The 16,189-nt window shown below is 47.1% G+C and overlaps 1 protein-coding gene across 1 annotated transcript in view; it reads left to right on the top strand.

The window, feature by feature from the left end:
* Nucleotides 1–16,189, top strand: part of LOC147980854 (uncharacterized) — a 32,624-nt gene that overhangs the window by 104 nt on the left and 16,331 nt on the right. The gene's annotated exons all lie outside the window — the stretch shown is intronic.

Below are 16,189 nucleotides of genomic sequence, written 5' to 3'. Positions count from 1 at the left end.
GTGATAGACTCCCCGAGTTCTGACAGGGGTGTGGCGTGGCGGCTGGGGTGGTGGAGCAGCAGCGAAGACAAGAAAGAAAGACGGAAGGAGAGAAAATGGGAGCATGGACACGCGGGGGCCGGGAGGGGTATCGAGTGGGGTTTTGGGTGGGGTGGGGGTGTCGAAGTCCTACGTGGCTGCTATTTGGACTCTGATGACCCACAAGTATAGGGCATCAATCGTAATCCTTTCGATAAGTAAGAGTGTCGAAACCAACGAGGAGCAGAAGGAAATGATAAGTGATTTTCAGCAAGGTATTGTCTACAAGCACTGAAATTATCGGTAACATATAGTTTGATAGCAAGGCAATTCGTAACGAGCAACAAGTAGTAACGGTAACAAGGGTGCAACAAAGTAGCCCAATCCTTTTTGTAGCAAAGGACATGCCGAAACGGTCTCTTGTAATTAGGAAAATGTTCCTGAGGACACACGGGAATTTCGCCTAGTCACTTTCATCATGTTTGTTTGATTCGCGTTTGCGTTCGCTATTTTGATAATTTGATATGTGGGTGGACTGGTGCTTGGATGTTGTTCTTACTCGAACAAGCCTCCCACTTATGATTACCCCCTCCCGCAAGCATCTGCAACTACGAAAGAATAACTAAGATAAATCTAACCATAGCATGAAACATATGGATCCAAATCAAGACCTTACGGAATAACGCATAAACTAGGGTTTAAGCTTCTGTCACTTTAACAACACATCATCTAATTACTACTCCATAGTGCCTTCCCTTAGGCCCAAATATGGTGAAGTGTCATGTAATCGACGTTCACACGACACCACTAAGGGAAACAACAACATACATATCATCAAAATATCGAACGAATACTAAATTCACATGATTACTTATGACAAGACTTCTCCCTATCCTCAAGAACAAAAGTAACTACTCATAAATCATATTCATGTTCAAGATCTTTGTGTATTGAATAGCATTAATGATCTGAACATATAATCTTCCACCAAATAAACCAACTAGCATCAATACAAGATGTAATCAGCAGTACTAGCAACCCACATGTACCAATATGAGGTTTTGAGACAAAGATTGAATACAACAGATGAGCTAGGGTTTGAGATGAGATGGTGCTGGTGAAGATGTTGATGAAGATTGCTGATACGTCTCCAACGTATCTATAATTTTTGATTGCTCCATGCTATTATATTATCTATTTTGGATGTCAATGGGCTTTATTTTACACTTTTATATCATTTTTGGGACTAACCTACTAACCGGAGGCCCAGCCCAAATTGTTGTTTTTTTTGCCTATTTTAGGGTTTCGCCGAAAAGGAATATCAAACGGAGTCCAAACGGAATGAAACCTTCGGGAACGTGATTTTCTCAACAAACGTGATCCAGGAGACTTGGAGTGGGCGTCAAGAAACAAACGAGGAAGCCACGAGGCAGGAGGGCGTGCCTACCCCCTAGGCACGCCCTCCACCCTCGTGGGCCCCTCGTTGCTCCACCGACGTACTTCTTCCTCCTATATATATCCACGTACCCCCAAACATCTAGGAGCACCACGAAAACCTAATTCCACCGCCGCAACCTTCTGTACCCGAGAGATCCCATCTCGGGGCCTTTTCCGGAGCTCCGCCGGAGGGGGCATTGATCACGGAGGGCCTCTACATCAACTCCATGGCCTCTCCGGTGATGTGTGAATAGTTTATTTCAGACCTACGGGTCCATAGTTATTAGCTAGATGGCTTCTTCTCTCTCTTTGGATCTCAATACAAAGTTCTCCTCGATCTTCTTGGAGATCTATTCGATGTAATCTTCTTTTGCGGTGTGTTTGTCGAGATCCGATGAATTGTGGGTTTATGATCAAGTTTATCTATGAACAATATTTGAATCTCCTCTGAATTCTTTTATGTATGATTGGTTTATATTTGCAAGTCTCTTCGAATTATCAGTTTGGTTTGGCCTACTAGATTGATCTTTCTTGTAATGGTAGAAGTGCTTAGCTTTGGGTTCAATCTTGCGGTGCTCGGTCCCAGTGACAGAAAGGGAAACAACACATATTGTATTGTTGCCATCGAGGATAAAAAGATGGGGTTTATATCATATTGCATGAGTTTATCCCTCTACATCATGTCATCTTCCTTAAAGCATTACTCTGTTCTTATGAACTTAATACTCTAGATGCATGCTGGATAGCGGTCGATGTGTGGAGTAATAGTAGTAGATGCAGAATCGTTTCGGTCTACTTGTCGCGGACGTGATGCCTATATACATGATCATACCTAGATATTCTCATAACTATGCTCAATTCTATCAATTGCTCGATAGTAATTCGTTTACCCACCGTAATACTTATGCTCTTGAGAGAAGCCACTAGTGAAACCCATGGCCCCGAGGTCTATCTTCCATCATATTAATCTTCCAATATTTAGTTATTTATATTGCCATTTATTTTACTTTGCATCTTTATTTCTCTTTATCATAAAAAATAGCAAAAATATTATCTTATCATATCTATCAGATCTCACTCTCGTAAGTGACCGTGAAGGGATTGACAACCCCTTTATCGCGTTGGTTACGAGGTTCTTATTTGTTTGTGTCGGTGCGTGGGACTTGAGCGTGATCTCCTACTATATTGATACCTTGGTTCTCAAAAACTGAGGGAAATACTTACGCTACTTTGCTGCATCACCCTTTCCTCTTCAAGGGAAAACCAACGCAGTGCTCAAGAGGTAGCAATTGGTCCTCCCACGATGAGAGGGTTGTTGGTGATGTCGATGGCTTCGATTTCCCCCTCCCGGAGGGAAGTATGTTGGGAAACGTAGCATGCAATTTTAAAAATTTCCTACGCTCACACAAGATCTGTCTAGGAGCTGCATAGCAACGAGCGGGGGAGAGTGTGTCCATGTACCCTCATAGACCGAAAGCGGAAGCGTTAGCTTAACGCGGTTGATGTAGTCGAACATCTTCTCGATTCAACCGATCAAGCACCGAACGTACGGCACCTCCGAGTTCTGCACATGTTCAGCTCGATGACGTCCCTCGAACTCTTGATTCAGCAAAGTGTCGAGGGAGAGTTTCGTCAGCACGCCGGCATGGTGATGTTGATGGTGAAGTGATCCGTGCAGGGCTTCGCCTAAGCACTACGACAATATGACCGAAGGAGTAAACTGTGGAGGGGGTGCCACACACGGCTAGGAACAATTGATGTGTATTAGAGGCGCCCCCGCCCCCATATATAAAGGAGGGAGAGGGGAGGAGGCCAGCCCTAGGCGCGCCCCAAGTGGGAGGAGTCCCACTTGGGCTCCTAGTATGATTTGCCCCCGCCCCTTCCTTTTATCGGAGGAGGGAAGGGGGAAGGAGAGGGGGAAGGAGAAGGAAAGGGGAGGCCGCCCCTCCCCTAGTCCAATTTGGACTCCTCCCTTGGGGGCACCCCTTGTGGCCTGGCCCGCCTCCCTCCTATGGCCCATATGGCCCATATCTTCAGTCGAGGGGTTCCAGTTACCCCCCCCCCCGGTACTCCGATATGTACCTGATACATTCCAAAACAATTCCGGTGTCCGATTACTATCATCCAATATATCAATATTTACCTCTCAACCATTTCGAGACTCCTCGTCATGTCCGTGATCTCATCCGGGACTCCGAACAACATTTGGTCACCAAACCACATAAATCATAATACAAATCATCATCGAACGTTGAGCGTGCGGACCCTACGGGTTCGAGAACTATGTAGACATGACCGAGACACCTCTCCAGTCAATAACCAATAGCGGAATCTGGATGCTCATATTGGTTCCTACATATTCTACGAAGATCTTTGTCGGTCAAACCGTAATGACAACATACGTCATTCCCTTTGTCATCGGTATGTTGCTTGCCCGAGATTCGATCATCGGTATCTTCATACCTAGTTCAATCTCATTACTGGCAAGTCTCTTTACTCGTTTCGTAATGCATCATCCCGCAACTAACTCATTAGTTACATTGCTTGCAAGGCTTATCATGATGTGCATTACCGAGAGGGCCCAGAGATACCTCTTCGATACTCGGAGTGACAAATCCTAATCTCGATCTATGCCAACCCAACAAACACCTTCGGAGATACCTGTAGAGCATCTTTATAATCACCCAGTTACATTGTGACGTTTGATAGCACACAAGGCATTCCTCCGGTATTCGGGAGTTGCATAATCTCATAGTCAAATGAATATGTATAAGCCATGAAGAAAGCAATAGCAATAAAACTTAACAATCATTATGCTAAGCTAACGGATGGGTCTTGTCCATCACATCATTCTTCTAATGATGTGATCCCGTTCATCAAATGACAACACATGTCTATGGTTACGAAACTTAAGCATCTTTGATTAACGAGCTAGTCTAGTAGAGGCATACTAGGGACACTGTGTTTTGTCTATGTATCCACACATGTATCAAGTTTCCGGTTAAGACAATTCTAGCATGAATAATAAACATTTATCATGATATAAGGAAATATAAATAACAACTTTATTATTGCCTCTAGGGCATATTTCCTTCAAAGTATCCCCGGTGGAATCGCTTTGTCTGGGAGCAAAAGTGCTCCTGCCCAGGTTCTGCCTCGAGACGGCGGTGCTTCGTCCCGAAAGTCAGGTTCCTCCTCGAGACGGTGGCGCTTCATCCCGAAAGTCCTCTCTTTATTTATTTTTCTATGGCAAATGGCTTCATATAGGAGTAGATGGGCCTCGGAGGATGGCCAGGGGCCCCACTCACCACCAGGACGCACCCTGGTGCCTCGTGGGCGCCCTATGGTATTTCTTTTCTCTAGTATTTTGTATATATTCCAAAATAATTCTCCATGAAATTTCAGCTCATTTGGAGTTGTGCGGAATAGGTATCTCTGACGTAGCTTTTCCAAGTCCAAAATTCCAGCTGTCGGCGATCTTCCTCTTCATTTAAATCTTGCAAATTAAGAGAGAAAAGGCATTAGAATTGCACCGCAAAGTATTATATTGATAAAAAACATTGTAAATAACATTAGGAAATCATGATGCAAAATGGACGTACCATTGGGTTCGACACTCTTACTTATCGAAAGGATTATGATTGATCCCCTATACTTGTGGGTCATCAGCACCCTACGCGGAATTTGTTTGGAAGCATAAGGCGCCACTACATTGCCGGTTCTTCTCGTGGCTAGCCATGCGGAACCGTTGCTCGACCTTAGACTGACTGGCGCGTCGAGGCCTTCCACATCAAGCCACATGCCCGTTTTGCAACCAGCAGGTAGAAACAATCAACCATATCCTCCTCACCTGCATCTTCGCGAGAAGCTTGCGGCTAGGGATCTTGACCTCCCTGGAGGCACCAAAACAAACTAAGTAGCGGACGACGAGTTGGTAGAATCACTACAAAAAAAGACACATCCGTGACATTTTGGGCCGAACGTATTTTTTTTCTGTCATACAAATGACACTTCTATGACGATAGTTGTGAAAAAACCCGGTATCATCATAGATGTGGTGGGCTCCTACTTCTATGACAAAAAATCATGATAGAAAATGGCCTTTTCGTCCTGGGCGGGCCGGAGACACAGCTGCATGACATTCTTTGGGACGTCCATGATGGAAAAAACCGTGGTAGAAGCGAGGGCGAGGAAAATTTCGCTGAGTTCCCGGTTACGGTGGGAGGTCGGGGGCCGAGCGATGCGCGTTTCTCTCATACACGTACGCGTGTGTGTGCGAGGCGTTGGCTCTAACTAAACCCGAGCGAGGCGTTGGGCTCTAACTGAACCCGGGCGATTGCACTGCAGGCCACATGTTACTGAACCCGAGCGATCGATCGATGGCTGTTAACTGAACCCGATCGAGCGATTCCTTCGCTACTGCTGCTAACTGAAGCCGATCGATTGGATGAACAATGAGCGTTGCACGCGGGGGGGGGGGGGGGGGGTTGGATGAGCAGTGAGCGGTGGCATTGCCTCTGGATGAACAGGACCCCGTGGTGTGGAGGGCTGGATGAACAGTAGACGATGGAGGGGTGCCCGTGGAGGGGTGGTTGAACAGGACCCCGTGGTGTGGAGGGCTGGATGAATAGTAGACGGTGGAGGGGTGGTTGAACAGTAGCCGGTGGAGCAGCGCACGGTGGAAGCTGGATGAACAGGAGCCCGTGGAGGCTGGAGGGGGTCGATGGTAGCCCGTGGAGGCTGGAGGAGGTCGACGGTGGAGATGAACAGTATCCCGTGGAGTCCCGTTTTGCGGTACGCCACACCCCTCCTGATGAACAGGACCCCCGGTTCGGCCGTAGGAGGTCCGTTTCGTCCGTTTTGCGGAACGCCACACCCCTCCCGATCAACAGGACCCCCGTTTCGACCGTAGGAGGTCCGTTTCCTCCGTTTTGTGGTACACCACACCCCTCCCGATCAACAGGACCCCCGTTTCGACCGTAGGAGGTCCGTTTCCTCCGTTCTGCGGTACGCCGGGCCTCTTTTCCATCGCCTGTTTCGTCCAAGCCCTCCCGATGAACACGACCACGCATTCCGTTCCGACCCAGCCGGTTGGCTCCCACGCGTTCCGTTGCCTCCCGATGAACACGACGCATTCCGTTGCCTCCCGATGAACACGACGCATTCCGTTGCCTCCCGATGAACACGAAGCATTCCGTTGCCTCCCGATGAACACGACGCATTCCGTTGCCTCCCCATGAACACGAGCATTCCGTTGCCTCCCCATGAACACGACGCATTCCATTGCCTCCCCATGAACACTACGACGATGATGTTTCTCCGTTCCGACCCAGCCATGTACACGAGCCCTGGCCGTACGTATGCGCGAGTAGGCTTTCGAGACCCTGCCCATATGTACACATACGTGGCCGTATTTTCTTTCTTGCACCCTGGCCGCTGTACGTACGTGTACATGCTACATGTACACCTCTACTACGACACGTGTGCGCCTCTACATCGACCAGTATGTACGTACACATTCGCGACCAGAATGACAACGCTACGTACGCTTCGACTAGGTGGGTCCCGACTGTTAGGCACTTCCTTGCCTGCGAAGATGTAGCTGGTGGGTCCCAGCAGTCAGGGGAGCGAATCATTTTTTTGCCCGGACGCACTTCCTTGCGTGCGAAGGTGTAGCTGCTGGGTCCCAGCAGTCAGGGGGGCGAATCGTTGTTTTTTTTCCCAGACGCACTTCCTTGCGTGTGAAGGTGTAGCTGGTGGGTCCCAGCAGTCAGGGGGGCGAATCATTTTTTCGGACGCACTTCTTTGCGTGCGAAGATGTAGCTCATGGGTCCCAGCAGTCAAGGGGCGAATCATTTTTTCACGAAATACGGTGGCCCATCCGGTGGGTCCCCGCTGTCAGGTGGAGGAATAATTATTTTGCGCATAATAAGGAGGCACTTCCTTGCGGCTGCCGTGGACCCAGCTGTCAGCCTCTCCACGTATAGTTCACGTCTGATGGAAGTCGTTCCTTGACCACGTTGACCATGCCGCGGAGAGAGCACCAAGGCGGTGGACGACGACGAGGGCTAGGAAGGGGACGACGCGGAGCCGGGGAAGACGCGGCAGTGGATGCACACGCGAAGAGGAGTACGAGGGTTCACTGGTTCGGCTGCGCTGCCGTCGCCGCAGAATAACAGGGGGTGTGGGTGAGTGGAGGGATGGCCTGGCCAGTGGTGGGAGTAGTAGGGGCGGTGAGGCCTCCGCGGCAGCACCGCCTGCCACGGGAGGCAGGAGCAGGCGGCACGACCGGCGCTGCTTTGGGCGGCTAGAGCAAGAAGACCAGAGGTTGAAGGAGCATGACGACCATTGGATGGACATCGTACGGTCACTGCAGTTAGAATCGTTTATATTGACTAAGTTGACAAAGCCCTTGGTACGTCAACTTAGTAGGCCCACAGGTCAGCTTCCGAAACGGTGCGCCCCAGATGTCAGGGGGAGGAATCATTTTTTGGGCGGGTGAAGCTAGAATATCCGAGATTGAAGAAGAAGCATGACATCCGTTGGATGGACATCCAATGGCCACTGCTGCTAGAACCGTGTGTTGACTATAAGTTGACAAAGCCTTTCATACGCGTCAACTCTGTTTTTTAGGGGACGCGTCAATTTAGTAAGGCCAGAAGTGTGGCAGAGAACTTATAGCCCATTTGAGATTTGTAATAATGTGTAGCCTATTTTTGAATTCTAATGGAATTTACTACAACCCATTTACAGTTTGTTCAAAGTACAGCCCATTTCAACCAACCATTCAAAACAGAATTCAATAAAATTTCCCACATTTTGATGGGATCCGAAATATTTTTATCCCGAAATTGCTAGTCAGATTAAATACAATTTCAATATAAATTTATATTACGTAAAAATCCAATGAAACATTGCGCTCGCAACAATTAATGAAATTAAAATTTTCAATATCCAAAAATAATATTTTATAAAGTAATCACGTGTTTGGTGCATTTTTTTATAGTTACTGCCCAGTTTTTATAATTACATCCCATTTATTATTTCTTAAATCCCATTTTCTTGTTAAGCCTAATGCATCCCTCCTAGGAAAGATTTGCAGCCCAGCGGGGCGGAGAATAACAACTTGACCTTGCCTGGGTATTCCTAAAAAAAGTATAGCTGGGCTAGCCATTTTCAGCTTGAAAAAAATTTAATATCTGGGCTGGATATCTGGCCTGGGCTAGATGGGCCACAGCCCACCCAGTTAATACCTGCAGCGATGTTTTCGTTGTTGTTCAGAGGAGAAAAATTAATATCTGGGCTAAACATCGAAAAACTCTGCAGTGCTCACACCTCAAAAACACAAATACTGCTCGAGCTGCTTGGTCCCAGCTGTCGGCCGATTCTTGTGCAGTTCTCTCGTTTATTGACTACTACATAGGTTGACAATGGTGTGCGACCGTGATGTCAGGAAACCAGGAGGAAGCAAAATAAATTATAGTTATATATATAAGGAGGCACTTGCGTACGTGAGGCTATGGACCTGGTGGGTCCCCATTGTCATCCTTTCCAAGTAAAGTCATCTCCTCGCCCGCGCGCGCTTTCCGCCCGAAACAGTCAGCGTCGCCCGCCCCACTTCCCGGTGTAGGCGATTGCTCCGCCTTCAAACGACACAAGTGTCGTCCGTCCGTCCATCTGTCACCCACATTAATGATACGCGGTTGCCAAGGCGGCTACTCCGGCGCAACACGTCCTCCCTCCGCCCGCCCACCATTGCTATATAAACTGCTACGCCGGCCATAGCCGCAGTCATCCGCATCCGTTCCCTTTCTCCTGTCCACACCACTACTGCCCACCATGGCTTCCTCGCGCTCCAGCGCTCTTCGGGATGGACGGACGACGAACCATAAGGAGATGGCAGCCATTGCTGCCGACCGGCTGGCCGGCAGGCAGCCGGAGGACGACGACGTCCCAATGGAGAACATGGTAGTCGACGATCCGGCGCCAACCCCCTCCTCCGCGCCATCCTCGCCGGTGCATTGCACCATGACCATCGGCGAGGCCCGTGCCCAATATATGGACAGGGTGAGGCAGATGCGTGAGGAGCAGTTCCGGGAGGCGCAGGCCGACGCCACCTACAACCACCATCTCCTCCAGGAGCACCTGCAGGCGGAGGAGCAGATTGCCGCGGAGCGGGCGGAGCAGGAGGCGCTGCTCGACTCGTACCGCTCCGCCCGCAAGGGACGCCTCGAGCGCTGGTGGTACCGCATGCAGGTGGCGGAGGCTGCGGCCGCCTACAAAGAGGCTAGCAAAGAGGGCGATGAAGCGGGCGAGGCGCTGTTTGGCGAGACCGAGGACGAGGCAGAGGACAATGCCGGCTCCGACGAGTCCCCACTCTGCTGGCGTCGATGAGGCCCTGCTCCGCCGTTCGGTTAATTAATTATACCTCCAGCGCACCCCTTTTTAGTTGAAGAATGTATGGAATGTAATGAAATCTGGCATGTTTATATGAAATCCGACCATGTATGAATGAATTTATTTCGATTAGTTCAAATTCCTATATCACTGGCATTGGATGAACATGCAAAACAATACGTACTAGCATTATTCTCAGGGTGATCACCTCGTTTGCAGCAGTTTCACATGTACTCCCTCCGGTCCTTTCTAGTCTACATACAAGTTTTTTCTGGAGTCAAAGTATCTCTACTTTGACCAATCTTATACAAAAAAGTATGCACTTTCACAATGTGCGAAGTAAAAAGGAACAGAAGGAGTACAAAGAGTTTGAGTAGCTTTTTAGCGTTTCTGTTCATTGCAATCAAACACACAGGCCTGGCAATTCATAGAGAACATTCAAAACAATTGATGATTATGCATCTCAGCGACTCACATGTCAGAGGCAATATTTACTTCACAACTAAAGAATAAAGAAAATATTGATCGACGCTGCTGATAGCAAAGGGCGTCCCATTCGAAAATATCAAACGCATGTCTTGCTAAAATCAATGAGCAAAATTTGACAAGGTTGTCCCATTCCAAAATATCAAATGCCTACGATTGTGGAATGGGCAGGGTTTGCCATCAGTTCGGACATTGACATGGCACCTCGTGCTAAATAAACCACCTGTTCTTTTTGTGCAGTTCCACCAAAATCAACCAAATTCGCGCGTAGCTTGTATGATTTCGCCCTTATATGTTGCAACACCTTGAACTTATCGGCACCTCCTTTCTTGTGGTGGAAATGAATGATTCGATGCATTGATGAACATTTTGTGCAGTTCCCATTGAAATCAAGCTGAGCACCCCTGTTTGCGCAAATACAAAAAAGTGATTAGTATAAAGCAAACTTTACTATGAATTGACAGTTTCAACAGGCACATACATGGTCCATGTAGAGCACACTTTTAGAAAAATGGAACTCACCAGAAAGAACCCTAGAACAACATTGTACTCGCGCACACAGCAAAAAATGGAGATTTGTCAGTCCTTCTGAGATGAAGTTAGTTTGGTGTTGTGGGGAGTAATGTAACCATCCTTCAACTGCTCCTTCTGATGAGAAGATAGACAGGGCTTCTTCATCCTGGCATAATCGGAACTAGTCACTTCACGTACTCCATATTCTTCTTTAGAGGAAGATGATCCTGTTGTGCAAAGACAAGAGGACTACTAAATGCTAGCATCCCTGTTTGCTCAAAAAAAAGGAAAGGAAATATTTAAAACAGGACAGATGAAGCACTTCTCAAGGACAATACCACTTTTTCATGATAGTATCTAAACAGTAGCACAGCACCAATATAGATGACAAAGCTCAATCATATGGATGAAATCAGTGGGCGAGTACCAACCTTTGTCAGGAGGCTTATTGTGTAGAGCATACAGATGAAGCACTTCTCCGGAACCATCTGTTGCTATCTACGATGGTGGCCATGCTTACTATATACTCCTCGATTAGTTTAATGTTTCCAACATCTTCTTGTGCAGTTCCACTAAAATATATGGTATCTTCAAAGAAGATCCCTGTTTGCACAAGTAGAGATAATTACATATTACATTAAGAGTGGCATCAAATCAGTGGCAAAACAATTGCTCGTTCCAACCATAGCAATAAATTAAGATGCAAAACTATATCATTACTTGTATCATCACAGTTCCAGTGCTTCATTACAGCACCGGGAGTTGATTTTCGTTTTTCTTCCGCTTGTTCTTCCCCTTCATCACTTGGTTCAATAACAGACAAGCTTCGCCTTCAATGTAATATTTGGCATGTCAATTAGGGAGCACAAGTATAGTAGTAAACTTAATTTTCTGATGAAAGTGGCAAAATACAGGCCAGCTATTGTGAAATATCCTTATCTTACCTCAATGGGATATTACGGTGCACATACAAATTGGAAGTCTTGTCTCCATTTGTGCAGTTCACTAAAATCAAGCAACATTATCTTACAAGTAGCACAACATATGAAAGCACACTGCAGAATCATGTGAAAGAAGGCTAGTACTGACCTCTCATGATGCGGAATTCAAACAACTCACAAGAAGAAGATCTGAACCAAATTCGCCTTAACGGATAGGAAGTAAGATCTCCTCTTGTGCAGTTCCACTAAGATCAAGCAATCAAGCAACGTTGTCTGTGTGACATTTTGGTTGAACTACACAAAACACTCTTAAAACAAAAGTGTTTTGTGCAGTGCAACAAAAGGTCACAATGGCAACGAGGTGAAGTAGATAACCCTGTTTACACAGAGGTGCAAAGGAAACAATTAGTGGTCAATAACGGTGGATGACACAGAAGCCAGCAAAAAGAAGCATCTACCTTATCTAAATGGGAAAGAAAGCAAGACAGTAGTATTTCTCAAATGGTGGCATTGATTAATATTAACATAGAGATTATATTAACAATAAAATTTGTTAAACATGTAATTTGCTTTTAACTGTGGCATTGCATCAATTTTCCAGCGGCATTATTAGAGGGCGTTTGTTTATAGGGACATTTTGGTGTAGGGACTAAAAAAACTCCGTGTCAGTCCCATCTAAACCAAACAGGAGGGACTTTTAGGGACTAAAAGTGGGCATTTGGGACTAAAGAAAGAAGACCCCGAGGGAGTCTTTTTGGGACTTTTTCCAACAGTTGCCCCTGCCACGCATCGCACCTTGTCTATATTAGTTCATTACTAGGGGTAACATGGTCTTTTAGCATGTCATTTAATAACCTCTATTCCATGTTTAGTCCCTGGAACCAAGCAGGTAGGGACTAGGGAGTTTTTAACCAAACAGGGCCTTAGATTAACAACAACTAATGAGTTGCACGGGACAGTGGACGCACTGGCACCATGTGCATCTACCGATGTACTGTGGTCATGCACAGTCTATTGCAACAAAGAACAAACAACCAAGGAGCATATTTGTGTTGGTCCCAGTTTTGTTATCTTTAGACACCTTTCCCTATGTGAGCGTAGCAAATCTAGTCCTGCTCAAACTCTACAGCCTTGTCCCTTCCTTTCCTTTTTGAACTAGTACTTTCGCCCCTTCCTTTCCTCTTTGAACCACGTCCTAGATTTATGCAATACAACTTTCCCCACTCCTTTCCTCTTTGAACCACGTCCTAGATTCATGCTATACAACTTTCCCCCTTCATTTCCTCTTTGAACCACGTCCTAGATTCATGCTATATACAACTTTTCCCACTACTTTCCCCCACTCCTTTCCTCTTTGAACCACGTCCTAGATTCATGGTATACATGCAGCTAGAGCAATGCATGTGGAGTAAGTAAATTATACCTTAAGGTTCTTAGGGCGTGGTTTGGTGGGCAACGGGACGACGACGAAGAAGAAGGGGTCGGAGGCCCTCCCGCGCCGCCGTTGGGTGGAAAGTGAACAGTTGCGCCGGTAGTCCCTCGCCGACGGCGACATCGTTAAGCCTCCTTCCCTTCCCGGCGGACGGATCCTGCCGGCTCTTTGAGCAGCAGTGAGGGGAGAGAGGCCAACGAAGTCTTGTTTAGATCTGGAGAGGGCGAGAGAGTGTGAAGAGAGCAACTACAAGCGCTGAGGCTCCAGCGGGAGAGGGCGAGAGAGTGTGAAGAGAGCAACTACAAGCGCTGAGGCTCCAGTGTGTATATATATACTGGAGAGAGAGTGTGAAGCATGCAAACCCTAGAAAACATTTTGAGCAGTCAAAGAATCCTCCTGGCACAAATTATGCTCAAGTGTAGTTATCGAACCCGAGACCTCAAGTTTGATGAGCGAACAGGCTAACCAGCTACACAACCCTCCCGTTATGTTCAATGAGAGGGAAATAACCTTTTATACATTCCTGCATTCGTGTAACAAGCATGCCGTGCTTTTTTGTGTGTGGGAGTCATTGGGATTTCAATCATAATCGTGTCATGTGGCTTTGGTGGTAAGACTATCCACAGTGGTGCAGAAATAATGCAGCCTTAGTCACCTTACCTCTCTCCACGTAGTACATTGGGTCCCACCAGTCAGAGGGTGAAACAAACAAATTAATAAGAAAAATTAAAAGCGCCAGCGGTGTTTCTTACCTCACACATCTCGCTACTGCTCGGGAACACTGTCCAATTGATCCCTCTGTTCGCTTACGTACTATTTTAAGTGAATCCTTATTATAACATGCACACAAATTTTGGGCACTTGTATTCGACTAGTCAGTGTGCCACCGTATCTTGTATACTTACTACCCTCCGTCTAGGTGTAATAAGTCACGTTAAAAGGTGCAACGGGACCAAGGTGCATGTGTGTGTGTGCGTGCGTGTGTGTGTGTGTGTGTGTTTAACAGCATGTGTGTGTTAGAGAGAGCGACAGATCGACCTACTCCTACAGAGAGATGTTGTGTAGTGTATGATTTTAGCCGCGAGAGTCGGTGCATCCTCTCGTTTCCGGGTGTGTCCGGTAGGGACATGCGGACAGCTGCCACGCCCGCTCCTGACCAGCCTGGCCCACCCAAAGCCCCTCCATCGCCCGCGCGCGCTTCCCGCCCGAAACGGTCAGTGCCACTCCAAAGAATCGGTGCCGCATTCATGCCCGGGCAGAGCGGACGCGACCTCTCACTGGCGCAAGAGTGATGGTTGCTTCATCCGTCCAACTTACTGCTGGGTCTATGTGATTTGACGGCTCATTGGTCTTTATTACCGAGGTGGTAGGACTATTAGATGTCCCACGCTTTCGGCGAAAGGAGGTACTACTACTAGATCACAATTTTCTCCATTCTTACGACGGAGGCGTGCAAGAGCAGTGAAAACACACAGGCTCAGTGATTACATGGCCCACCTCACACTATCACCGTGCGACACCTAACTCTTTACATAGTACTCCCTCCGTTCCTAAATATTATTAGATGAGTCCCCGCGCGTTGCCGCGGAACATCAGTATATCTCTCTGCGCAAAATTATCGATTTCACAGAACTAAAAAAACTCTATAACCGCATGACAAATGTGGTAGCCAAACTAAATAAACTCCCATCATCATTTAGATCATCCCACGTAAGGAAAAAAGATCAGCCAACTCCTACTGCATAATGGGATTATATTTTTCTTTTTGACATGTTAATGAGACTTAAAAGCTCACTTACATGCATGCTACCGGTGCATGCTTGCATGCAGACATGTTGATGTGATTTAAAAACCACTCACATGCATGTGCCACGGTATTTCTGCATGCTTGCATGTGGCTTAGTGCGGAGCCTCTCAATGTCTAGATCAGACGGCTATTATGGACTGATTTACTTCATCTAACGGCTACATCAATTTTGATGATGTGGCTCAAGGAGAGGATAGAGAATTCCTAGTAGTGGGGGCTAGATATTACTAGTAGATAAGTCTTTGTAGAGATTCCACTACATACGGAACAAAATGAATGAATCTGCACTTAAAATGCATCTATATACATCCGCCTGTGGTTCATGGTGAAATCTCTACAAAGACTTATATTTAGGAATAGGGGAGACGGCGTACTAAGCAAGCTTCTCCTCGTTCTACGAGTTGACGGGACACATCAAAAGTACTCCAGTGTATAGATCCTTGCCTCTAAGGTAGGCCCCACATGGTTTGCCTCTTTTTTTTAACATAACACGTCAAGTCACAATTTGTTTGTTCACCCGTGGTAGACGATCCTCCCTCCACCAAGTGGACAACCAGTACACGTGCCAAATTACCACGTGGGCTGCCTTTTTCGTACAGAAATGAGCTCCACCGTGTACCCGCGCGGGTGTGGTTGGGAAAGAGACGGGAGTACGTGCGCCGTGCATGCACCTCTTCTCTTCGTGCACGTCCCCCACCTACGTGGGTGTGTGTGAGAGATACAAACCGCGTTCATGAGTGTTTTTTGTTTTGGGGTGGGGGTTGATTTCGTGAATTATTTGTGGGAATATGTGTCGATGACATCTCAAACAAAATTTTGCATGCAATGTGTGTGAAATGGAGGCCTATCCATATCATACATAGAGGGTCGGGCAATCCATGAGAAGAGAGGGAGGGGTCATAGCTATCAATAGAGTCGAAGAGAGGATCAAGTGGGTGGGTGCGAGATCGATGAAGAGAGCCATCGAAATTGTGTGTGTGTGTGTGTGTGTGCAAGTCAAAGATATAGGGCGACTGGCCTACTGGAACGTTAGAGGGCACATGTCAAGTTTGTGTGTGGCAGGGAGACATGACTAGAGCGCTCGATGTATCGGTGTGTGTGGGGGGGAGGGGGTGGGGGGAGGGGTAGGCAGAGGCCTAACTATAGAGGTAGAACGAC

Source organism: Triticum urartu, chromosome 3A, assembly GCF_056163025.1.
Source record: "Triticum urartu cultivar PI428250 chromosome 3A, HENAU_Tu73, whole genome shotgun sequence".
NCBI classification, from domain to species: domain Eukaryota; kingdom Viridiplantae; phylum Streptophyta; class Magnoliopsida; order Poales; family Poaceae; genus Triticum; species Triticum urartu.
Note: the sequence above shows the minus strand (reverse complement) of the source record. Positions and strands in the feature narration are given on the sequence as shown.